The sequence below is a fragment of the Panthera leo genome, chromosome B1, assembly GCF_018350215.1.
Source record: "Panthera leo isolate Ple1 chromosome B1, P.leo_Ple1_pat1.1, whole genome shotgun sequence".
NCBI classification, from domain to species: Eukaryota; Metazoa; Chordata; class Mammalia; order Carnivora; family Felidae; genus Panthera; species Panthera leo.
Window position 1 is genome coordinate 52,716,305 of NC_056682.1, and position 26,454 is coordinate 52,742,758.

General features: G+C 49.4%; 1 protein-coding gene across 4 annotated transcripts in view; it reads left to right on the forward strand.

The window, feature by feature from the left end:
- GATA4 (GATA binding protein 4) overlaps positions 1–26,454 on the forward strand; it is an 80,014-nt gene that overhangs the window by 575 nt on the left and 52,985 nt on the right. For 2 of the 4 annotated variants that reach the window (XM_042935029.1, XM_042935032.1), the window contains exon 1: positions 26,067–26,168. The exons of 1 other annotated variant lie outside the window; for it this stretch is intronic. The gene's annotated coding sequence lies outside the window, so the exon portion shown is untranslated. Of the gene's footprint in view, positions 1–24,688; positions 24,922–26,066; positions 26,169–26,454 lie in introns of those variants that run through there. One more of the 4 variants, XM_042935031.1, reaches the window with a different exon arrangement.

Genomic DNA, 26,454 nt, shown 5'->3' on the forward strand with positions numbered 1-26,454 from the left:
CCCGCTTGTCTTTGCTCGCTCCAACACAGATCCATGCCTTTCCCCTGGGTCCACGCTGCTGATGCTCAGTCTGAGAACCCCTTGAGAAAGCTCAGGAAAACCCTTCCTGACCCCTGTCAGACCAGCCGGGTAGGCTCTCAGGCCAGAAAGTCTCAGCCGTGTTTCCTATGGCTTCATTAGTGAATTAGCGAATAGGCCTCAGGGCCCTCGGGATCTGATACTTTTCTTTGCCTATTTACAGGCCAAGGGTCAGCCAGGCTAGGTGTAGGGTTTAATTTTTCATTTATTCTGGAGCCAGACAATGTGATGGGAAGGAGGAGTGGAGGTGGGTTTTGCAGGTGCACTGTAATGATTGTGGTTTTCTTCCCCAAGCCCACTGTGTGCTTTGAAGAGCTTGGTTGCATATGCTTTTGCATACAAGATAAAATGACCTCCCCTTTCTATAAATCCTGAGTTTGGGCAAATGAGCTTTGAATCTTATTTGTAGCTGAGAAAAGAGCCGAGTCCAAAAGGAGAGACACAGGTGAAGAAAGAGGGGCAGCTTTGAGAAAACACAGGTGGAAAATGAGAAGATCCTGAGTCCAGAGTGAAGCGTTACTTAACAGCTAAGGCTCTGGGAGAGTTTGAAGGCAGCCGGTTTGTCTGAGTTCCTCCCCTTGCCCAAAGGTTGAAAACAGACAAGGGCATATTTTAACCTTGCAGCCTTAGGGAGGACTGGGTGAGCCCTTTTTTGGAATCGGGTAGGATTTAGTGCAGTCTCTTGGTGTCTGTGCACTTACTACAGATACCAGTTCTGCAAAACAGAGAATGGAAAATTGTTCCTTCATGTATGCTTCCCTCTCCCAAAGCCTTGCTGGCTTCCACCAGGATAAATTCAAAAGCTGTCTCAAACATTATTTTCCCCCTGCCCAGCTCCAGCTTGCCTTGGCCCTCCTCATTTCCCGGAGTCCCCACACACTCACTCTCCTGCGGATTCACCAAGATGGAGGGAAACTGGAAGGCTTTTAGCTGGGCAGGATTAAGGAAGTGCCAATATCTGAAATGAGGGGAAGCATGACTGTGAAAGTCTGCTAGAATCCCACAACCTATCATCACAAAACTGGCTTGGCTCTTTTATTAGTAGTAGTGATTAAGTGTTTTGTCTCTGTTAGTCTTATTTGGATAAATGGGCCTAGAGTAAAAAGATATTTGAAAGTCCCAATTTATGAAGTTGTTTTTTTTTTTTTTTTTTTTTTTTTTTACAGAATACATTGGAGTTCATTTTTAGTGATGTAGACATTTCCTCTTTCTTCTAAAGAATTTGTGAAAGTGATTTTTCATTGACGAGTTCAAGGGGCGGGGGTGGGACGTTTAGACAGTTTTGTGAGGTTGGTATTGAGGAAATGGGAATAAGTTGCTCTTTATCCCTGCTCTATTTCTCAAGCCCAATAAAATATCCATTTCAAATGACTTTCTAATGCCTAGTTATATTTGCCAAGTGATTTATAGGACGTAAAGTTACAGTTTGCATGTGTAAGTCCAGAGATGTGTTAAGGCTGGGGACAGTAGAGAAGACGGCGTTGAGGGCTGGGGCAGCGCAGACACTGAATAAATTCAAACGATCAATCTCCAACTGTCTAAACACAGCACCAAGTGGAGATTCGAGACAATTATCCGAATAATTGCGAGGGGGGAGGCGGGCACTTTCACCTACCTTATCTAGATAAAGGGGCGACACAGGCAAATATTCGTGGCCCTGAAGGCCCTGCCTCGGTTCTCTCCATGATCACGGGAATTGGGGCGATGTTTCTGTAGGTTTTGGGAGCGGAGTCGGGATGGGGCCCGAATGAGAGGTTTCTAGAGAAGCTTAAAAAGGGCTCCCACCGCGCCACTGGGGGGCGGGGGGGGGGGGGGAAACGTGCCCCGCGGGACGCTCCGCGGGGCCTGATAAAGCCGCGTAGCAGATCTAAGGTCAATAAACCAAGTGGCGTCAGGCTCTGGCGGAGGGTAGGAAGGGACAGGAGAGAAAAGGGAGCAGGCTTAAGGTTGCCGGAAAAATGAAAAGGAACCGAGGACGGCTGAGTTCCAAATCTGGGCGCCAGTGACGAGCGCGCAGGGCCGGAACCCTGGGTCTCAGTGCGGGCGCGCAGCCGGGGAAAGGGAGCCGGCCAGGCGGACTGGGTGGGGTCCCCGTGGCGCGGCCCAACGAGAATAGCGACGACCTTAAAAGTGTCCCCGGGCAGGCCTTAGTGGGACGAGTCTGGGGCGAACAGTCCTAACCCCGTGGAGAGTTTGGTGAAGGAAACGAAAAGTAATTTTTTTTTTATTTAAGGGAGGAAGGGGCGATGGAGATTCCCAAATAATGGGAACACTCAATAAAGCCTCAGGGACCCCTCAAAGAGGCAGAGAAATGCTCCTAAAGGGGGGGGGGGGAGGAGGAAGAAGACCGTATTAATTAGTGATCAATATTAATCCCTTTTGGGTGGAGCTTAAAAGTTTACAAATTCACTTCACATCGAGGTGTTGTTTCTCCCACACCTTACATGACGGGAAGAAAGGTTGGGAGCAGTTACTCTGCCCAAAGTTACATCGCCTGGGTGCACCGCAAAGGGGCTCGAACCCTTTGCCAAACAACTCCTCATCAGGAGCGATCTTCCCGGGAGCAAGCCCTGTGAGAAGCACGCAGCCCTCGCGGAAACCCGGGCAATGGAAACCCGAAGAGACACTGCTCTCCCGTAGGGTGGGTTAACGTCCCGAGTCCCTGGTCCCTCTGGGAGAGCCGCTCGTGCACAGTCCGAGTGGCCAGGTGGGAAAACGAATCGGTGGTGGTGGAGACGGCTCCTGCAGCAACAGGAGGCCGGGAGGAAACCCCGAGCGCGCGACCACACCTTCTAGACCAGCGGATCTTTGCAAAGAAACAACTAGACCGCTTGAGTTCTTGGCCACTTTGCAGCGGAACCTCCTCTTATCGTTTCTATTCCTGGCGAGGCTGAGGTTAGGTTGGTTTGGACGCATTCAACCATTAGGGCGCCACATAGGCCAGATAACCTCACACGGGTGTCGCTCCGGCGGCCCCCAGCCTCCCGAGCGGGGGTAATGGGCGAGAAAGCCCAGGCCGCAGACAGCAGAGTCCAGGTCGCGGTCAGTCGTGTGACCTCGTGCCGGGGCCTGGTGCTGCTCAGAACGCGTCCCGGATCGCCCTCTCCCAGATCTGAGCTTGGGGAGCTCAGACCCCGGGAATGCTCAACGCACAGATGGACCCGGGAGCCGAGGAGATCCGCCTGCGCGCGCCATTCCAAGGGCAGGGGCTGGCGCGACCCTGGACCCGCTCGCCCCAACGCCGCTGCCCTCACGGTCTGGGCAGCGACTAGGGGAGCGAAGCCGCGTCCTTCCGCTGTCGTTCCAGTCTCTAACTCCCACGTAAGGTCCCTAAACAGGCCAAGAATTACAGTAGAAGTTTCATCAAAACGTGTATTTTTACATGCACACACCCACCCCCAGTTAGGCTGTTCCGCATTTTAACATCCCCCTGCAGATAGACACCTCCTTCCCATCCTAGTCGAGGGCGCAGCGAACCCGACTCCAGTCCGCAAAGCACTGGTTCAATCCTTTCCTTGGCCGGGTTTGGAGGGTTCCTAAGGGACTTGGATGGCACCCGGATCTGGCTCGCGGGCTTGGTGGCTACGGACGCAGAGTTCAGAGTCTCCCTCAGCCGCGTTCAAAGAACCTTAATATTTCATGCACAGTTCCTGCCGGCGCGGAGGCCGGAAGCAGAGATTTCTCGAAGCTTCGGGGGACCTGGGACTTGTGGAGAGGCCACCGGATTCCCAGGCCTGGGCAAGCTGAAGTTCTGGGGAAGGGCACTGCCTTTTTATCATTTCTTGGCCGCAAACTCGACAGTTCCTCAGCGCCCCTCTTTCTGAGCCTAGAAAAGACTCCTGGCAGACCTTTCCCAAATCACATTTCGCTAAATCCAGGGTCAGTAGTGGCAATCCTGCGCACAGATGCCCGCCCCAGGGGGCCGGTGTCCAGGCGCCGGGCGCGGCTTTTACCGGGTCGGTGTTTGGCAGGGCGGAGTTTGGAATGGCTGCTGCTTTTTCTTAGATGCCGTGATGTGTCGTTTCTCCCTCATCCACCCTACCCACCGGTCTTAGGGATTTTCTTTATTCGTTTAGTATTGTCTTAGCTTTGCCTGTTTTCTCCTTTCCTTCGTTCATCCCCACCCATCCCCACCTCCCTCTCTGATTCTCGTTCCCCTCCCTCTAATTCAATTCCTGAGTTTCCTTTTCTTGCTTAATCAAAATCTTTCCCCCTTACTTTGTTCTTTATCTATAAAACGTGCTCTTCTTTTTTAACTGCGTGTCTTTCTATTTGCCCGGTCCTTGGCGGCTGCAGACCAGGCTGATCTTAGTAACCGCAGGATGCTTCCAGACACACGTCCCACATTTAAAATTTCCCTGTGTCTGGCTTGATCTTTTCTCATCCCAACCATAGACCCTTCCCCCTCGTGAAAAATTCGTTTTTATTAATTTGGGTGTACCACTTGCATGCAGAACTTACTGGATAAAGATGTCTCCTTGGGTGAATCAGAAGCCTTCTGTTGGCGAATTATTTTAATGTCTGGATATTAATCTACACAGTAGCTGTGCCGTTTGTCCTTACGAAATTTCTTGAATTTCCACCTCTAAATAAATAGCATACTATAAAGTCATTTTCCAGTGGCTAAGTGGAACTCTACCAAGATTGATTCACTACAAAACATGATGCAGGGTTTTTTGTTGTTTTTTTTTTTTAATGTTGTAGAAACATTTCCTACTGAGCCAGATGATTTGTCCTGCCACACCATTTATTATGGCTTTTCACTAACTGCAAGATTTAACAGGAAATTGATATGGTATAAATAGATAACTTTTCCTTGTTCACCAGCTAAGACTTTATTTGCTTTCTGTTATATCACAGTACTTCTATCATAATAATGATAGAACAATTAGCCTCTCCTTGTAGATAAATAATGATTTTGAGCATTTATCATTGTTTTATGTAGAATTTGTTGTTAGAGCATACATGAAATTCTTACTGTTTTATAATAATGTTGATAAATAGTAGATCCTTTTTTGGTTTTAGATAATGACTGGAGACAAAAAAAAATCACTTGCAGGGGAAAAAATCCTTAAGGTTTATTTAAGGAACTTAAAGAAAACTCTAAAGAAACTTTTCCTTAACAAACAGGATCATTAACAGGTAAAAACTTGACCATGGAGAATTAGGAAGGGAGGTGAGAAAGTCAGCTATGTTTCCTCTGCAATGATGCAAGGACAACAAAAATTAGGAAAGGTACAGCCTTCCTGGTCTCATGCAGCAGTCGCTGTGCAAAAGCATCTCTCTGGTATTAAGGGGAGGGAGGGTGTTATCGTCAAAGTGTTTCCAGCTTCTCAGAAGTTGACAAGAAGAATCTATGAGTTACTGTCTTAGAACTGCTCCCTAGAATTCAGCAAATAGTAACTACCGGCCACTTCAGTAGTTACTTAAATGCTATAGGGGGAGGGAGTGAAGGATTTAGGGTCCAGAGCAAGTTCTGAGAAGAGGCGCTATGTGGAAACAGCCTTGGGGCCCCAGGATTTGTTAGCAGCTCTCTGCTCTCCCTTGCCTTCTAGATTCCCCAGGCTTCTCGGGGCTGCCTTAGAAAGCTCTCACCAGAGTGGCCGCCCGGGTTTGCTCCAGCCACGATAACGGAGGGGCTTGCTATCTAATCTGGACAGCAGCATGAACAATCCATTAGACCTCAGCATTTATCCGGGGCGGGGGTGGAGGGAGGGATGCGGTCTGGCTGCCCCACCCGGTTCTGGGAGGCTTTGAGCTAACCCATCGGCGACAGGAGGGATTAATGAAATAGAGAGTTTTGTGTGGACTCAAAACTGACCACTGAATAATACGCTTACTGATGCTGGTAAATTATAACTCTACCCATTGTCAGTGTAAGGACGAACTAGAATCCCTTTGGGTTTGGCAGATCACATTTCCTTTTAAGAAGTTCAGAATATTTTTACATTATCTCATTCAAACTCTACACCAGTCAAAGGGCACTGTAAGAATCCAATAATCACCAATATTCCTTGGGACTTGGGAGGCTTAAATCCATCCACCATTCTTTCGGTCATTCATTCAGCAAACATTTACAAAGCTTTTCTCTGCACCGGGCATTGTGCCTTGTACTGACAGGTTAAATTATTTGCCCAAGATGAGAACTTCACTGGTGACCGGGGTGGGACCCTAAATCAACTATTCCAGTCCCGTGACTGCTCACTTCTTTACTCCAACACATACAAATCAGAGACGTCGGGAGCTAGAAGGGCCCAGAGGTTATCTGGTTCAGCCTTCCATTCAGTGCAGGAATCCCCTCCCCAGAAGGCCAGCAACAGTCTCTACCCTCTACTGGTGCAGTGACAATCGCTCCTGCCTAAGCTTTCCACTTGAGTGTGGCTCATAGGACTGGCAGGTCTTTCCCTGGGAGAAGACCACCTCTGCTTGCCCATACCTAAGCTCAGGGTGCTAAGTCCCTTATGCTGCTGTGACCCACAATATCCCCACCAACCCAGCTGTGTCACTTCCCCTTCAGACTTCTCTTGGAAAGGGAGATCCCGGGTGCTGGACAGGAACCCCCGTGAAACTTTAAGGCTCTATGGGTCTTAGTCAATCCTCATTTGCCCACAGAGGATATTTGCTGGCAGAGGAAACACTACAGGCAGTAACCAAAGTATCACAAGAGCTTGGATTCTAGTCCCAATGCAACTCCCCACAAACTGGATGACCTCAGGCAAGTTATTTCTCTTCTATTTCTGGCATATCCTAGAAATAAGATGTATGAATGTGCTTCTTAATAGTTGAGTGTCACCTTCTTCACAGATAAATCTTCCCTTCATAGATAATCTGAGATTATTCTCATTTACTGGTTAAAACCTTAAAAGCTACAAAAGGCAACTTCTGGGCAGTGGAACTCATGACAAAGAACATTCTGGAGACTTTAGATTTGCTGAGATACTACATTCAAATTTGGTCAGTGGTAAGAGTTTGGACTCCAATGTGATAATAATATGATTTGAATCCCATCTGTACTACTTACTGGCTATGTTATTTTGGGAAACTTTCTTAACATTTTTGTGCTTCAGTTTCTTATATTTTGAAGTGGTTACAAACTTTAGAGGACAGACAGGGCCTCTCACCAGTCCCTGAAATAATCTCCAAAGTGTGATTCATTCAGTTTGGCATTAGTGTTCCCCTTGGTTTCATTTGGCATTTTGTTTTGTTTCTTACCTGTGGCTCCAGAAATTAAATTTCCCTAATAAGGGATGGAAATTTACCTGACACTTTGTCAGATCTATTTTTAAGTTATCTTACCCAAAATTGAGTGCTGCTGGTGGTAGTAGGAATTTTGGATGCAAAAATTCTAGAAAGCAACGTTGCAGTATGGATGCAAAACCCTACTAGTGTTCATATTCTTTGACTCACTTTTTCCAGGAATAGAAATTTACCCCAAGGAAATAGTCAGAGGTTTACAAGGTGCTTTACTTACCAAAATTTATGTCAATTTGACAAGGACACATCAAACTTCTATTTATAACAGTGAAAAGTAGAAAATAACATGAACTCTGAACAGTAAGAATTTATGTACATAAACAGTGCAATGTATGTAGCCATCATATTGTTTCCTTGAAATATTTAATGACCTAGAAATGTCTCATATTTTTAAAAAATAAAAAGTAAATTGCAAAAGCACTCTATTCAGTGTGAAACTGTTGGAGAGAGTTTGGGGAAGGGAGAACACTAATGTTCTCAGGGGTTCTTTCTGGGCGGTGTGATTAGGACAGATTTTCTTTTTCTTGATATACTTTCCTGTATTTTCCAAATGAACTACAAGGAGTTCCTGTCTCTTTGAAATTAGAAAATGAGATGTTTTGAGAGGGGTGGGGAAGATTGACCAGATCCAAGATCTGTTTCTTCCTAAGATTTCATGACTATTGTGCTTCTGATAAAAGCTTATCCATTTTAGAGAATTCAGCTTTAGACTTCCTAAAGCTCCAAGAATAGCCCTGGACTCTTGATTCCTGGCTAAATACATTTACAATTGGTGGGAGTGAGTTTTCCACAAAGAGGTCCCCTCATGTCCCTTTCGAAAATGTTTTCACAGTTGTCTCAGAATTTCACTTGTAACCTTGAGTGTTTCTGAAATTGAAAACAAGTCTAAGTTCTTGTAACTTTTCCTCTTCTCAAAACTCCCTTTGCTGACAGAAGGATGTGCTGGAATGTAAGGCCAGGTGCTGGTCCAGCTGCAAATAAAAGCTGATTATTCAGACTAGGGAGAAGAGGAGGAGAGCTTGGACAGGGGAGGGAAGACAGACATTTAGTGGTGGCCCAAAAGTTGGAGAGGGTGTTCAAAAGAAAAGACCTTTGTGAAAGCAAGAAAGTTAATCACTAAGAATGGGACTGAAGATCAAATGAATTACAAGACAAGTATTAATGAATGTCAGGTGCCATTATTGAAACTGAAATCATTTTAATTTGTACATAAATAAGTAGCAGTTTATAAAGATGAAGGTTGCTTCCTCCCCCTTTATAAGCAGGTGTGAGATGGGGTGAGGGAGAGAATGGTAACAAAAAGAAACAAAATCCCACCATAAAATTAAGGAGGCTTGAGGAGCCTGGCTGGCTCTGTGGCTGGAGCATGTGATGCTTGAACTCCAAGTTGTAAGTTCGAGCCCCACATTGGATACAGAGATTACTTAAAGATAAAATCGTTAAATTTTTTTTTTAATGTTTATTTATTTTTGAGGCAGAGAGAGACAGAGCATGAACGGGGGAGGGTCAGAGAGAGGGAGACACAGAATCTGAAACAGGCTCCAGGCTCTGAGCTGTCAGCACAGAGCCTGACGCGGGGCTCGAACTCACGGATGGCGAAATCATGACCTGAGCTGAAGTCGGCTGCTTAACCGACTGAGCCACCCAGGCACCCCAAGATAAAATCTTAAAAAAAAAAAACGTTAAAACTTAAGGAAGCTTCAAAAACCTTTGCACTGAAATTTTTAACTTAATGTAACACATTTGGTCATGAGAAGGTAAAAGTAACATCAAACTAAAGATCAGTTTCATCATTGTTAATTAGCAAATAAACATTTAGCAAATGAAAACTTGTAGTCTGAGTACCGTAGGAAGTATAGACTTACAATACCACTCTTATTCTCTTTCTCTGTGCTCTATACTTTTTTTTTTTTTAACTTTGAGGTCAGCCTTTGTCTATTTGGTTGGTTGGTTGGTTGGTTGACTGTTTGGCAGTAGGAAATATGAATAGAATTTTGGTAGAACCACAGAATTTTAGTTTTTGTAGAATTACAGTTTTGTTGACTGTTCATCTCTGACCTTCTCCACTACAAGGTAAGCAGGACCCAGTCAAGCAACATATTTATCGTCAGGCCACATTTGCTAGCCCCCTGCACTGTACAGACATGGTGGGAGTGCTGTCTTGAAGAATAATTCTCACAGGGCTGTGTTCCAGACACTTTTGCTGACTTCTTTACAACAAAAATTCTCAGCAACAACTGCTTTCTCTGCACACATCTCTCTAGGGAATTAAACCCAAAGCCTTGGGCAGATGGTAAGTACTTTTCACATGGCCAGGGTGAACCCCAAAGCAAGGGGTCTGAGACGCAAGGAGAACCAGAGCTGGAAAGGGTGCATATTTTCAAAGGCTTCGGAAAATGCTTTATTTTCTATTAGCTGGGAGTTCCTAGGTTTGTGGGCCAGTAAGATATTAACTGATTTTCTTATCAATATGTCATTTAGCATTCCCAGAAATTTCTCATCAGGCACAGGTTTCTTTTGAACACTCAATCTTTATATAATCTTTGTATAAAGATTATATAATCTATTTATATAATTTTTAAATAAATTTCAATATGTAATCCAAATAGAACAAGAGAGGTCAAACAATCCTTCCCTTGGCTCTGCTACAAACTGATTAACTAAACGGTACCTTGAATGGTCCTCTCATCTCTAAATTGGGGCCAATGAATAACATTTATCAAAGTGCTTTCACATGTATGTCACATTTGATCTTCACATTTTATTGCTCTTTGGAGTAATCAGTGTATTACTGGAGTATTGTGCCCGTTTTATAGATGAGGAAACTGAGACTCAGAAGTGTTGCATTGCCAAAGGTCACACTACTAATAAGTAACAGAATACAACTCAGAATGCCCTGCTCTAACTACCAAGTGCTGCCTTCCCCGCCCACCAGGGATATGCCAAGGATTCATGAGATAGTCTATACGAACTGATTTGTAATTGCTCTAATAGGTATTATCAGGATCCCTTAATTTCCTCTTTTGAAAATCATAGAATCAAGGGCTCTAAGACCAGCAAAGCTCTTAGAGCTGATCTAGCACCCCCCCCCCCCACGCCCACCATCTTCCTTCTGCAGGTGAGGCCCAAGGAGGTTAAGTGATTTGCCAAAGGTCATCTCATGAGTTAGTGGAAAATGACCAATGTGATTTTTAAAAATTAGTTTAAAAAACTGCCTACCAAGCCCATTTTTATGGCTTATTTTAAGCAAGTTAATAAGTATACCAGACATAGCTTTAAACCCAACTGAGTAAATGCTGACACTAGTTTATAGATTTAGCAGATAAGTAGCAATAAGGAATTATTCATCTCTCATTTATCAACCAGCCTCTCCAAGGTGCAAGCTATAAAGTGAAGCAAATAGCACTTTAAGAGCCCCCCCACATATGAGATCAAAACAGTGAAAATAAAGTGGTTTACAAAGCCATACTTTTACAATGTGGCTGTGACTGAGGTTTCCTGAAGTGTGAAAAGAGAAAGAAATTTGGGCAAATTATTGCATTTCAAAAATAGGAAATTTCTTATACAGAACTCCAGATTCAGTTTCTAGATGTATTCGTTCAGTCACTAATTCATTCTTTTGAGTGTGTGTTGAGGACCTACTATGTGCCGGGCATTGTGGGGGATCTGGAGAATTCCTAAATACTATTGCAGACATCAGGGATTTTTTTAAGTTTAACAAAGTGACAAAATAACGTGCACACACACACACACACACACACACACACACACACACACTTGAATTTCAGAGTCAGCCGGTATAAAGGGAATGTTTATGTGGAAATAGGAGGAAAGAGGAGACTGCCTGACTGTTGGGGTAGCCACAACAAGGACCACACTGAGGAGGTGGCCTTGCCACAACCTTCTCCCCAACAGCATTTCTTTATCATGAGAATGGTGTTGGGAAACACTATGGGATGGGGGGGGGGGGGAGGATAAAAAGAGACGGTGAATTAATGGCCCCAATTGAGAACCACATAAAACAAATCCTGTCTCTTCCATTTAGCTAGGTATTAAATACAAACAAACTGGTGGAGAAGAGAAAGGAGAACTGATAGGTTGAACAGCAGTTGTAATATTTGTAATACAGTTCTAATGAGTAATATTAACGTGATCTGCTTATTTGGGAGGTGAGTGCTAATTAATTCCCACATATTATTCAGAAGGGCTGGCTTATTTTATTATTTTTAATCAATCCCAGTTTGTCAATGGTGAACCTGAAGCCCAAAGTTCAATGTCAATAACAGAGCAATCACCAATCCATTAGTGACTTTGCTCTCAGCTGCCCAGACAAAAGAAGCCGTGAAGCTTCTCTTGCAGCCCCACATTCAAAAAATTGAAGCATTTTCAAAACATTGAAAAGAAAACTTGAAAGATATATGCTCAAAACCCTTTATTTTGTAGATGGGGAACCAAGGCTCAGAGAGTTCAAGTGACAAAGAGTGACCATTTAATTCGTGTGAAACTGATTGTGTGCGCTGCTAATAATTACCCAGGACAGCAGGCATAAACTGGAACACGGGATCACCCTATGAAATGATGAGAATTGGAACAACGATAAAGTCCAGAACTCCGCCCATTATGTGCCCTCCAACTTTTCTGTCTTATTTTCTTTATTTGGAAGGCTAGAATATTTATGAGTCCACAGGATATGTGGAAGATATTCAGTCTAGAAATATAATATATAGCGAGTGCCCCTTTTGGCTTGGTTTGTCCTTGGTTTAAGAGGGGCATGGAGTGACTAGAGTTTTGAATGTCTATGATTCCTTGAGACCCTGTGTCACATCCTCATACCCCCACCGGCCCCCCACTGGGGCTGAGCCAGGGTGACTGTTTCCACCTTCCTACAAAGGGCAGGCTGAGCAGTGCTAACCAGGTTCCCAGACTACCCCAGAGCTCAGTGCTGCCTTATCGCTAATCTTCTCACCCTGGTGATTGTATCAGGGTGAGGAAAGCTTGGCCTTGGGGTTCAGATTTATAGAGGGGAGATAGCAGTTCCTATAGCAGCATGTTGAAATAGAAGAACAGGGTATGACCAGGGTCCCAGATCCCCTGCTGCCAGCTTTGCCATGAAATAGCTGTGCAACTCTGAGTAAGTATGTAGACCTTTCAGGGTCCTTGGACCAGAATCTCTGTGATGCCTTGCAACTCCAGCACACTACATCGATATCAGTCAGAGAGAGTCCATCCTGTGACCAATAACTGAGCCAAAGGTACATACATGGAGCCTTAATTACGCCACCAACAGGTGCACTAGAGCTAAGACGCTAGTGAGGCATCACATGGCATCTCCTGTATGTGCGTTTTTCTGTTCGCACTCAGGGGAAGGGACCACGGCACATGTGTTTCAGCCACATCCCTGATAGTACATCTTCAGTCATAAAGGACAGGGATTTTACACTGTATAAGGACAAGTTGAAACTCCAATTTTCTGAATTTAATTCAACAAACTTCTTAAAACATCAACTACATGCTAGAAACTATGGAAAATACAAAGGCACCAAATATAGGCTTTCTGCCCTCAAGAAGAGTGAAGTTTGGGAGAGAGGGATGCAGAGACAGGCAGGCACGTGGAGATATTACACTGAAATACAATGTGTTAAAAGGCTGTGAAACCAGAGGGAGAAAAGGGATTGATTCTGGGACTGGGGGGTTAAAATACATTTTTAAAAAATTAAAGGAGGATACATAAGAAGTAAATCCTTGCTTTTCCCCTTTTATATCCCTCCTGGTACCAATGCCTTGTTCATAGGGGTAGTGTTTGGATTGTGAAAGCAAACTACTTGCCTATAAATCTCGGCTGTCACCTATCAAGCTGGGTGAGTTACTTAATAGCTTTGTGCCTCAGTTTCTTCATCTGTAAAATGGAAACAGAGTGATTGTGTGGCTAAATGAGCTAATCTATCCATGCAACATACTTGGCAGCATGCCTGGCATATAGTAAGTGCCCAGTGTTAGCTGTTCCTCAATAAATGTTTGCCTAGTAAATGGATTGAAGTTTTCATCTGCAGTCCAAGTCTTTTATCATACACACTCAGTCGGGCCTCATATTTTGGGTTCCTTGCTGAACACGCTCATTATCTGCGGCTAAGATTAGGTTCAGACTTAGAGGCCTGGCATTCCCGCCCTTCCACTGTGCAGGACCAGGAATGAACCTCTTGGTATCGGATCTTTGGGGGGCACAGAATGGCACGATTTGGTGCTATCCACTTGGGGACCCCCCTAGGTTACAAACGTTGACGTAAGAAGGTGTCCATTCTCTTCATCTGACAGACAGGAAATTAAAGTTTAGACAAGTTAAGTGATTTGCCTGCGGTCCTGCCACTCGCTGGGTGGAAGTGTCCGGGATTAGAACCCAAGACTTCTGACTCCCAGATCAATGAGCTTCCACCATTGGCTGCCCAGATCCTGCCCTTCCTGGCCTAAGTTGCACTCTCCAATGAGTGTCTTGAGCCACACCAACATCCACTCTCTCTACTGGGCCCCCGAGAAAAGACTGCCTTGTTTTTTGGTTCTTAAGTCTCATCGAACGCAAAAGTAGGGCCCTTTACCTGTCAGGGCTAGCCCGTGCTCCAAGTGGGGAAAACAACAGCGTGTACCCCTTAGCGCTAGGAGTTAAGTTGTCTCCGGTATTGCCTTGCTCCTTTCATCCTTATGAAGTAAAGCGCTTTGCAGGTTACGTTCTCGGTTCTCACGTTAGTGTCACCAACAGAGAAGGTGGCCTTGGGGGCTTTCGCTAGAAAGGCAGAGGAGCTAAGGCACCCTGCCCGGGTTCTGCAGCCCGTCAGGCGCTCCCACATTGGCCGGGCAGGCCTTCTTCTCGTTCCGAGAAGAAAAAGAGGCAAAGCAAGGTGGGAGAAGGAGGAACTGGGAGGAATTAGGAGGGGAGCGCGAGAATGAACTCAGCTCCAGTGTATCCCAAAGGAGCAAGTAAAATGCCTTTGCTGTTGGAAACGAATACTTGCTCAATCAGAAAGTAAGCGTACAAAAATGGGGGAAATGCCACGTGGGACATCACCAACTTTACCCGTAGGTGTACTTTTCTTTATCTACTTATCTTCTTATCGATCACTGTATACGTTTCTAAAGAACACGAATGGAATAGTCGCCGGTGTCCCGGCTTTTCTCACGCCCCGCGTGGCTGCCGTGAAACTCCTTCTAAACTGTGCTGCACGTGAGACTGGCGGCGGCGGCCGAGTCCCGCCTCGCAGGGCGCGGCCCCTTCGCTCGGGAAAGGCGCTCCTCTCCCCGAGCAGCGCCGGCGGACACCGCGGCCCCGGACGCCCGCGCCGGCCTCGCCCGGGTAAGAGCGGAGGTCCCGGCAGCGGCCGAGCGGGAGAGAGGAGGGGCCCCCAGGGGAGGTGTGCGGCCGCTGCCCCGAGGGCAGGGGTGCGGGGGGCGGGAAGCGCGGCGGCCGCGGGGAGGAAGCGGGCCCCGCGCTTCGGGCGCCAGGCCCCGGAGACGCTTCCGCACCCGCCGCCCCCTCTGCGGAGCCGGGCCGGGGCGCGCCGGAGGGGCGGGCGCGGCCGGCCGGGGGCTGACCCCGAGCGCCGCCGAGTCTGCGGCCGCCGGCCGCGCCGCGCTCGCCTCCTGCCGCCTCGGGTTACGCGGCGGCCGTCAGCGCGCACCTCATCAATAAGGCCTGACAGGCCGCCGGCTCCGTGGCCATCCATCACGCGGGCCCGGCGCGGGCTGCGCGGGCGGAGGCGCAAGGGCACCCGCGCGGGGGGCGGGAGCGAGGGGGGGGCCGGGAGCCGGCGGCCCCCCCCCGGAAGAGCCAGACCCGGGATGGGCCGGTGTTCGCCGAGGGGCCGGGGGATTTCGTGCAAGCCCCAAACAGAACCGCGTGGTCGCGGGAAGCATTTGTCTATCAATCAACAAATATTTGACGTTAGTCCACCCCTTAATCCTAGTTGTCTTTTTAGGATGTGTTCATTTGTTTTTAAAGAGCTGTAAGGGAGCTTAGAAATGATGTAGCGCAACCTGTCCATTTCACAGATGAGGAAACTGAGAACCAGGTGGGGCGTGTGGGAGGCTGGACATGCGGGAGGTCACACGACCGGGTGATGGTAGAAACTAGAGCCCACATCGCCTGACCCGGACTCCCAGCCCAGGCGCCGCCGGCCACAGTGGAACTCTGCAGGAGCCATGACCCGTATGCATGTGTGGCTTCCAATGTATGAAATGGGGAAGTCGTGCATGTTCTAAGTTTCGTCTGCCTGTCAGTGCAGGAACTATGCAGGGTCCTCACAATCCCTGCTCCCAAGCGAGGCCACCGCATCCCTAGGTCTGCAAAGAGAATAGTTAATGAGGCAAAAGTATGGGGAGTGGGAGACACCTACACATACAAATAATGTAGTTCCTTGAATCTATTTACTTCCTCCTCCCACCTACCCTCCCCCCACCCCCCCCAAGGAGTTTACATGGTTTCTCTTCATGCATTCATCTATTTCCAGAACTTTCTCCCCGTTGCCTGTTTGCTGGACTCTTTCTCACTGATCTGAATAGTTTGAGTGTAGAGACTTCGTTGTGTTCCTCCTTATATCTCTCCAAAGTTTGCAGGGTGCCTGGCACATAGTATGTGCCAAATGTTTGATCTATGAATTTCAACACTTGTAAGAGAATTTAAATAATTCCAGTTCAGAAGACATCAAGGCTGAAAGAACTATCAGATCATGGTGTTCCTTTCATAAGAGGAAGACTGGTCCACAACCCTGTCCTTGATTTACCTAAGGCTTCCCAGGGGGTAAAGTCGATGCTTGGTGGTTCCCAGGGTTCCCTTCCTTTTTTTTCATTGCCTGCCATCATGCTCTCCTAGTTGTGATTCCTGCGCCCTTTTCACTTCTTTCCTTGCCTTCCCACCTTTTGGTTCTTCCACTGATTAATTAGCAAGCTCTCCAAGGATGGGGATGAGAGTAACAGGGAAATCCACAAAACCAAACTGTTTGCTCTGGTTCTAATAGGAAACAAAATATTTTGTGGGGTTTTGTTCTGTTTTTCTATATTATGGTGTTATGATGGTATTGTTGGTTTTTTAATTCAAGTGAAAAGGATAAGATTAAAGCCCATGGCAATGGGTGTCTGTTAACCTTAACATTATTCATTTTCCCTCCTTGACCACAGTGCTTTGACTGTAGTTGGAAACAAGGATATTATCCACAACTCTGGGAAAGGATAGAAATCAATACACACACTTTTATTGAGCAGGAAATGTAGCAGAGCCGTTCTATGGCCGAGGTAATCAGTGGCACTTGGGTTCCCCTGTGATGTCCACTAGACTATGATTTCTGTAAATACAGGTACAAAGTGTGGTTTTATCTGGCACCGGGCACTCTTTCTTCCCATTACCATCCACCCGATGGTTGCCAATCCATGTGCACATCATAAACTGCAGCTAAGTGTAATGAAAATTGATGTGAGAGTCAGAGTCAAAACAACTTAACCTGCAGAGCTGTTGGGAGGGTTGACTACAATCATGTGCAGGAAAGGCCGCGGTCCAGCAAATGCTTTCCCTTTAGTCCATTCAGAAATACAGCCCTCCTCTCAGGGGTACACTCAATTTTTCAAGGCCAGGCCTTGGCTTCCTCTTGCCTCATGGGACTAGCTGGAGGAAACCCAGTCTGCCTGGGGAGACCGGGCTCTGGTCAGCTGGGTCGCTGCATCCTCCACTGCCAGCAGGTTGCCTGGGAAGTGACTTTGAAATTTCTGAGCTTCTGATGACTGGCTCCAGGACTCTTGGGATGAGAAAACAGAATAACCTCTCCTCATGCGCCACCCTCCTTGCAGCTCACTGTGAAAACTGAGTGCAAGTGTGGGACATGTAGGAAGCAGGCACTGGAACTGCCATAGCATTTCCCGTGGATCTGGAGGAAGGATGAGCAATAGGGAGGACCAGCCTTGGAAACTGGATCCTTTTGAAAGAGATGCAAGGCTTTCTTTTGTATATAAATCACTCTTCTGAAGTGTTTTAGGTGGGAGTTGAACATGTACCAGGGATGTGGCGTCTCGCTATGGACTGGGGATGGCTGCACGCACAGGGGTGGGGGGGGGGAGGGCAGAGAGAGAGATAAAATAAGGGCTGAAGAATCTTATCCTACCCCAGCCATACTGTTTCCCCCCTGCTTTTCGAGAAAACTAATTTATTGAGATGAAGTTTACTTCCAGTAAATTTATCCTTTTTAGTGTACAGTTCTTTGAGTTTTGACAAACACACAAATGGTGTAACTACTCCCACAATCAAAATATAGAACAGTACCAGCACTCCCCAAAATTCCCTTCTCCCCTTTTGTAGCCACCTCTTCCTCACCCCCCTGCCCCTGGCAACAACCACTGATCTGTTTTCTGTCCCTATGGTTTTGCCAGTGTGACTGTGTCATATGAATGGATTCACTTAGTCTTTTGAGTCTGGCCTCTTTCGTGCAGCCCCAGTGCCCGAGATTCACTCATGTTGCTGCACGTGTTTGCATCTCATTGTCTTTTGTTCCCAAGTAGTATTCTGTTGTGTGGATACATATCCCTGTATCTATTCCCCAGTTGAGGATCATGTATGTGATTTCAAGTTTGGATCAGTCATGTATACAACTGTAGGGCTTGAAGATCCCAGCAATCCTCTTTTACAGATTAAAGGCTAACTTAGATTTAGCTGTTCTTATCCTGAAGCATACTGGGAACAATACATCTGCTCAGGAGCCACGTTCAACAAGTTTGGGGTGAGGATGTCAGAGTCCCTAACAATAGTGGTATATGGAGGTGTGGGGTGGGGGAGGAAGAGAGCAGAAAATAAAGAAATGAATGAATAAATCTGGTGAGGAATGAGTGTGTGCTAACTACTGAAGCAGGGAGGGGTTGGGGGAGGGGAGAGAGAGGGGATGAAAATTTAGGGCTTTTGAAGTGGACTAAAGACATTTCTCACATGGTGATTGAGAAATTGATCACTTTTGATTGATGAGGCTCTGTCTTATACTATCTGCTCTCAGCCTTCTGCCTTATCCCCACCACACCCCCCAAGCAGAGTGGGGACTTCTCCAGAGACTTTGTAAGGGGGTGGGTGGGAGATTCGTTCCCCTCACCAGGGAAAGGCTCCAGCTCCTGAGGTGAGGTGGTAGGAGATGGCCGAGGGAGTATGGGAGGTTAGCAGAGACTCCTAGGGTTAGCTCTGCACCTCCAAGAGTGAAAAGCTCCCCTTCTTCTAGGTGCTGATTATTCCATTTCACTCAGACCTTTGCTTCATGCTCTGTCTCCCTGTAGTTTCTTGCCCTGTGGCAATTTGCTGTTTATTAGTGCTTCTGCTGAAGAGGGCCTGGGGCTGTGGAAGAAAGCAAACTTGAAATCTAGAGCACCTGTGTCTTCCAACCAAACTCACAGATACCAAATGAATGGGGTGGGCGGGGGAGTTGAAACTAGTTGAAAAGACAAGGAATGCCAGGGATCTTCCAGTCTTCATACTCTCTCAGGTCAGAGTATAGTACATACCCTTGGAGGGAGATAGATGGGTGTAGTTATTGCAAGCTGCATGCCTCTGCTTTTCTCCTGCTGTTGCAAGAAACCAATTATTTCCAAACAATGAGTACCTCCAAGCCCAGATGGGTGTTACAAGAATGAACAGAGCACTCTCTATGGGCACCTGCTACAACTGTGGGTTGGTGGCACGTAAAGCCACGTTACTGTCCTTTACAGGGAAGCCCAGGCCTGTCTGGAGTGGGTCCTCACAGGCGTGAAGGACCTCAAGGCCTCCAGCCGCCCCCGCCCCGCCCCCCACCCCTGCCGCTGTTTTCGCACTTGGGCTTCGCGCTTCCTTGACACTTTCCTGTCTCTCGCTCTGCCGCGCCAGGTCGCGGCGCCTGCCTGGGCGTCTTCTCCAACTCCGGGTCACCTCGGGCTCCGTGGCCAGGGGAAGGGTGCAGGGGCTGACGGAGGAGGGGGCAGCCTGTGCGGAAACGCGCCCGAGCTGGCGATCGGAACATCACGTCTCTGGTGGCCTCACAAGTCCCCCGATATGTGCGTCGGGGTCTGACAACTGGCAGCGCTCCAGCCGCTGGTGTCCTCGTCACCACCACTGCCCTCCCTGGCAGCTGGGCGGGGGATGGGAGTGGGGGGCGGGGTAAGCCCACGACTCCGGATTGACCTCGTCCCTATCTGGTCCCTCTCCTCCGATGGAGGCCTGGCGCTTTCCTTCCCATTTCTCTTGCTGGCTTTTTCCCGAGCTGTCTCTATTTCTGTCGCCAGGTCTCTTGATTCCCATTTCATCTTCTTTCTCTAGATTTGTGCTTTTCTCTCCCATCTTCCCCTCCCTCTTTTCTCTGGTCTCCGTCTTTAATTCCTCTCTGCTCTCTCTGCGTGTCTATTCCCTGCTGTTTTTCCCATAACGCTCCACCATTAATACTCAATATATTTGAATTTTTTATTGTCTGTCTTCCTCTTATAGAATGTAATCTCCTGGAAACAGAGTTTTCTCTATTTTGTTCCATGCCGAATCCGAGTGCCGGGAAAGTTCCTGGCACAGAGTAGGTGCTCAATGAATATGGAAAGGAGGAAGGGAGGAATGCATGAGTGATCCCGTCCCTCTCCGGCTTGCTAAGGCCCCTCTCACTCTCAGTTGCTGCCCCCTACTTTTTCTCTGTGCTCCTCTCGGCCTGCCTTCCCTTGTCTACCTCCCCCCCATTCTCTCCTTTCTCCTGTTTCTGACTCTCTCCATAGCCCCCCTTCATTTTTTCTGGGTCCTAGTGTCTGCCTGGCTCTATCTTTTCAGGAGTTGTGGGTCTGGGCCCTCCGTGCTCCGGAGACGGTACACCGGGCACCCTTGTCCGTCTTTGCTCTTTGTTCCGGGGAGTCCCTAGGCCTCCCTTGCCAGTCGCCACCGCCTCAGCGCCTAATCAGGTTCTTCAGTTTAACTCAACTTCCAAAATCCTGACTTCGCTCCGTGCCCGGAAATCCCTTCTTCCTGCAGATTCCGGAGTCCAGGGACTCCGGGGTTTCCCTAGGGGCAGCCTAGATTTGGGCAGATTTGTAGTTGGCCAGGGTGGGGCTGAGCATTGCAGATAAATGCTCTCCAGTAACCCAGACTGTGCTACTCTCTTGGTGTCCAGCCTGGACCTCAGTGACTTACTTTGTGAACTGGTGGTGACCCTGGGCACCTACTATGTGCCAGGAGACACATTCCCCTTTGAGGGGAGTGCTCCATTCTCCAACTGCCAGCAGCCCTGGGAGATGCCATTAGCAATCCCTTTTGTAGTTTTAATCATTCAACAAACATTTATTGAGCAACTACTGTGTGCCAGCCACAGTCGCGGCCCTCGTGGAGCTTACCTTCTGGGGTGTGTGTGGGGAGGGCTGTGTATAACCAACCACAGATAAATGAATTTATAACTCCAGGGAACATAAGGCCTGTGGATAAAGCAAATTAATATTCTATGTATTCCAAGAACATTTATGGAGTTCTTGTTATGGACTCGGTGTTGTCAGCACTGTAGTTTCTAAAAGTCTCTGCCAGGGAGGGAGTGGGGAGGACCCACAAGTAAACATATTGAGGCCCATGTCACCAAGAGAGATCCCAGAGGTGACAGTTTTGGTCCCCAAAGGGTAGAGGCCCTCCCCTCAGCTCAGAGTCTGCAGGCAAGGAGTCTCCATGGAGCTTGGACAGTGGGTACAGGAAGCTCCCGTTTGCTGCTGTTTTCATAAGGTTCTTGGGTGAGGAGGGAGAGAAGGAGCCAGGCTGGGAAGGGGGAAAGGGGCCTGTGCAAAGGCATCAGCGTGGCCGCAGTGAGTTGAACGATCCGGGATCCGCAGCCTGCTGGCCCAAGTGCCCGGACTTTCGGGCGCCGCAGAGACTGGGTTTCAGTTCTGCCCTCTGCGGCCCCGGGACCTAAGGAGCGCCCTCCCCATTTAAAAAGTCGCTGGCATCCTTCCCGAATTTAATGAAAATGTGGGGCCTCGTTTTTGTTTTTCTTTCCCTTCCCACGGGCTGTTAGGTTATGAGACACGACCTGCTTTGTTTTAAATTGATTTTAATTTTTAAGTGTCGGGCGTATTCATTAAAGCAAATTTAGAAATATTTGAAAAACAAAATGCAGGTTTAAAAAAGTTTCATTATAGATATAAACTCAATATTAACTAGAGTGGAAAAAAGAACTGAGACTCAGGAATCTAGATTCAAGACCTGCTGCCGAGTGCACAGTCTTTGCCACCTGGGACAGGTGTCTTAACCTCTCCGGTCTCGGAGTTCCTGTTCCTATGAGACAGTAACACCTTCTCTTCCTCCCTCTCGCTCGTCGATGTTGTTTCCTCGAGAGAAAAAAAATGAAATCTGGGAGCGTTCTATAATCTTGAAATGACTATAAAATATTAGGAGCTGTGCCAAAAACTCCAATCCTCACAGCCCGAAGCACCAAGGAGGCGTTCGCCACGGTCTGTGAGCGACATCATGGCTTCACTTTGCAACACCGAATAGTATTTTTAAAAACAAGACAGAATCGGAAAGCGTTGCTGCCTTTGCTCCGTTACATGTGCCAGCGGGTGAGGATCACTTCCTGGGGTGCAGAGCTCGGTTCCCGGTGGGAGGGGGCAAGGGTCTCTAGGTCCCCGACGCCCTTCCCTCCCCGCCCCTCACAAAGAATTCTGGGTGTGGAACACCGGGCTCTAGGAGGGAAAGAAGGTCTCCGTAGCTGTGCAGCTTAATTCGTTCTGCATGTTTGCATCAGCTGAACGGCCCTGCTCCGCAATTTGGTTCTCCCAGCTCCGCCCGCTTGTGGGGGCGTGGGTTTGCCCTGGGAGCAAGGTGGGCCACACGAGCAAGGCCCGGGAGTCGCAGAGGAAGGAGGAAACGTATGGACCCGGTGGGGGAATTCGAGGGCCCTGTGGGGACCGGAGCCAGCCTACGTTCAGCGCGGGTCACTTTGCATGTCTTGTCATGAGCCCTGGCGCTCTAGTCCATAAGAAGCGTCTACATCTGGGAGGGATTCGTTATAAAGGGCGAGGGGAGACTCCTGTCGCCCCTCTGGTTCTCTCTCCCTATGGGGGTCTCTTGTTCCAATTAGAAGACTTTGGGGGCCCCGTGTTTCTTCAGACACGGTTGGTTTTCGGGTGGCTGTCCGCGGAGGCTGATGGCCGCAGGTTGCCAAACGGCTTACTAACCCAAATCTGAGATTGTGGCACCTGAGGTTGCGCTCCGTTTAAAATAAGCTGGCTCGGCTCCGGCTAGGAAATCCGGTTACCCCGTGAGGGTAGACCCTCGCTGGTGTCACCGTGAATTCCATCGCCCAGTTTATTAACCCTTTTGTTCAGGAAACTAGAGTTCAGCTTCCTCTGTACACTATGTCCAAACACAACTGTGTCTCTACCAGGGTTTGGACCAGCTCATGTCCGGGAGACCTTAGTGGAGCAAGAAAATGCAATCTATTCTTGTGTCCTGGGGAGATTAAAAAAAATTTTTTTTAATTTACATTCATTTATTTTTGAGAAACAGTGTGAGCAGGGGAGGGGCAAAGAGAAAGGGAGACACAATCTGAAGCAGGCTCCAGGCTCCTAGCTGTCAGCACAGAGCCCACTCGGGGCTCAAACCCACGAACCCACGAACAGTGAGATCATGACCTGAGCCGAAGTCGGACGCTTAACCGACTGAGCCATCCAGGGGCCCCGGGGAGACTTTTTGTTTGTTTTTAAGAGTGCAGTACATCTAAATAATTCTTATTTGTCTAAAATCTCAGGACTTGACTCTTCATTAGACCCAGGCCCTTAGTAAAAAAAAATTTTGCAGTGTCAAATTTTCCCTCTTGACTATGGGAAAGAAAAGAAAAGAACGTGAGTGGTGTTGGGCCACCATCCCAGGCCAGCCCAGGGACATGTCCTTAAAAATAGCCAAGACTCCGAACCTCAAAGCACCCCCTCCCCTTCCCAGCGGCCTCCTGAGCTAGAGAGAAGCCTGGGAACTTAGCGGCAGCCGATAAACCTCCTCCAGCCGGCGGGCCAGCGAGGCCTTGAAATGCTCCCCGCTCCTGGCAACGCGCAGCGGCCGGCCGCGGGGGCTCCCGCCTTGTCCTAGAGAGGGGAGAGGGAGGGGGCCGGGCGAAAATGGAGGCAGGGAATGAGGCAAAATGAAACACCCCCAAAGGAACAGACCGCTAGCCAACCACCTTCTGGGCCATCCTTGAGCTGAGCCCTTTGGGGAGAAAATTTGGAGCGCCGGGCCCAGAGAAAAAGGCCACCGGAAAGAGACACAAACTTCTCCATCCCAGGCGCATTCTTAGAATCAAGGAATCTTTCAAGATTCCCAGATCTCAGCACACCTGAAGAGCGCCAGCGGGGTGGGGGGTGGGGGGCGTGGGTAAAAGAGCTGTCATGTCCCTTGTCAGAAGATTCGCCCCCACCCCGCCCCCACAGCCGTGAATCCGGGGTTCCTAGCAAGAGAGCGCTTAAGAAAAGCAGGCTTTTCTATCTAGGGTCTCACAACAGCCACAAAAAGCAGGCAGGGCCTGTTGTGCACCCTTCCTTCCCCCCCCACCCCCCCCCCCCCCAGGAGACTGAAGGTCCGAGAGCTCTGGTGTGGGGGCAGTGATGTGGGAGGCTCGCCCCTGGGCACCCAGCTAATGTGAAACTCAGCACACATCCTGCGCTGCTGGAAGAAGTCTGCCTAGGAGTGGCCTGCGTCCTTGGCTTTGGTGAGGACGCTTGGATGGCCAGACGCTAAGCCCCAAGCCCAAGGCTTGTTGCTAAGAAAATTCACTGCCCAGGCTCGGCGCTGAGGACCGCGTGTGGAAGGCAGCTCTGAGACCTAAGGCATCGCTGGAGCCACAAATCCCCACTGAGAAAAGAAAGGCCAGAACAACTTGCCGCTCGACTAGCCCAGACTTTTAACTCTCCAGAAAGCCCTCGTAGGCCAATGGGGATGTTGTTTCAGACTGCGCAGAGATCGAGCACCCTTCTCCACCATTCGGCTGAATATGCGTGCGCCCGCCGAGTGTCCTCCCCCAAACCGCCTCTCCCCAGCTCCAGCCTCCGGGGTCCTCAGAACACCCTCCCTCTTAAGTTCCTAGACACCTGGGATCTGCTGCGCCAAATTCTGCAGAGGCGCTGGCGAGGAGTTGAGGGAAGCTGGAGAAGGGTTCCTAAACACACCGCCCTAAGCTTCCGGGGCTCGAAGGGTCCTGGGCCAGCAGCTCCTAGGGGTGGGACGGGGAGGCGTGGGTGCGCCCAGCCGCAGCGCAGACCTTACGTCGCTCCGCCGGGCGCCTCAGTTTTCTCTCCTAGGCTCCGGCCCCTCTGGACCTCCGAACGTTGAGCTCAGGAAAGAGAACTCCCCGCGCAGCCGCGCTCAGTCCTTCCTCCGGGATTTTCCTGAGAATCCCCACGAGTTGGCCACGATCCCTGTGGGGTTTTCCTTCCAATCAGCCCTGCGTCCTACTCTCGTCCTCAGCGCTCAGGTTGCCCTCGCGCAGGCCAGGAATCCACCACTGATTACCAACAGCTGAAGCTGGCGTAGCCCCTTACCCTTCCTTCGCAGACGCACAAGTTTCGTGTAGGATGGTACCCCGGCCCCCTCCCGACCCCTCTAATCTGGTATGAAAAACCTGCTCTAGGGAAAGAAACTCGGCCTTAGTGGGGCGGGGTGGGGGGAGTTTAACCGAAAGGCTGAGAGCCACCGGCCGGGTGTTATCTGGGGCTGAAGGCTGCGGTAATCGATGGGTTATTTTTACGCGGTAATAGGGCCCTGTGATTGCTCTATTAACCTTTAGACCTGTCTGAGGGACTCTCCGGATCGCAGCCCCGCTGAGCTGGGGCCTCTAGGCACTGACGCCGACTACAGACTCAGGCCTGCCACCCTCCCCGCCCCCAGTCCTAGGGAGGGGGCTGAGCCTTGGAAGAGCCCTCTCGGCTGGGAAAGCCTGCTCCCGCTGGACTGCCAAGCCTCCCAGGACCCCGCCACGTCCCTAGGATTGGTGCAGCGGCGCCGAAAGCTGCTGGGAAAACGGAAAGATCTGAAGGGAGGAGGCCACAGGAGATGGGAAGCGTCGCCAGGAAGGGGTGCACGTTTTGCATAAATACATAAAACTGAGGGCTGGAGGGCCGCCTTGCGGACTCCCCAGGCTGCTGGGAAGGCGGAAGGGAAACTTTGGTCTCTGCGCTCTGACTTGAGTGGGCCAGTCCCAGGTTTGGTGTCTTTTCCACCGGCACTTCGGGGCTAGCAGGAACCCCGCTATCCACTACCTCCTGGAGACTCGCAGCTAGCCGGGCACCCCTGGTAACCCTGTGCTACACAGCCGATCAGGGGTCTCGCCCAAAAGGTCACCTTCCCGTCTATCAGCGCCGCCCCTTGCCCCGCGAGTCCTGGGCTGGGGCTGGACCAGGACCACCGGGAGGCGGGGTGGGGGGGTGGGGTGGAGGGAGGAGGTGGGGGGGGGGGACTCCTGAATAAAGCCGACCCTGGGCAAAACTGCAAACCGGATTGACCTCTGGCAGGGCGGTGGGTGAAGCCCTGCGCCCCGACCGGTGGCACTTTAGCATTTTCCGAGATCCGAGCGCCTGGACTTTGCCTGCTGGGGGAGTCTTTTGAACAGCCCCGAAGCCCGGCGCCGAGCGGAGGTGCAGCCTCTGCGGCGCACCCCCGCCCCCCGCCCTTGCACGTGACTCCCACAGGCCAGTCAGCGCTCGGGAGCTGGAGCGCAGGGGCGAGGGGACTAGCGCCGGGAGGTGGGGGACTCGGAGGCGGCCGGCACAGTGGCCGCGAGAGGCACCGCCGCTGCCAAAGCTCCCAGGGCGCTCAGGGGAGCGTGCGCCGGCCCTCCAGGAAGCTCAAGTCCCGCCAGGTACTGCGTTTTCTGTCTTCTCCTTGCTCTTTCCCACCGTTTGAGAAACCCAGAGCTCCTCCGCGCTTGTTTGCCTGGGAGTGGAGAGGTAACTAGTGGGTGGAAAGGAGACGTTGATCACTCCCTCCTCCCCAAACTGGCCAAAGCCCGCTTAACTTTTCGCTTTGGCTTAACAGCTTCTTTAAAGCAAAGTTAAGATTTGCGGGGAAAGCGGAGAGGGATATTCGAAGTGCTTTTGGATTTTTTGTGTGTGTGTGAACTTGAACGTTTTTAATCCCTGCCCCAG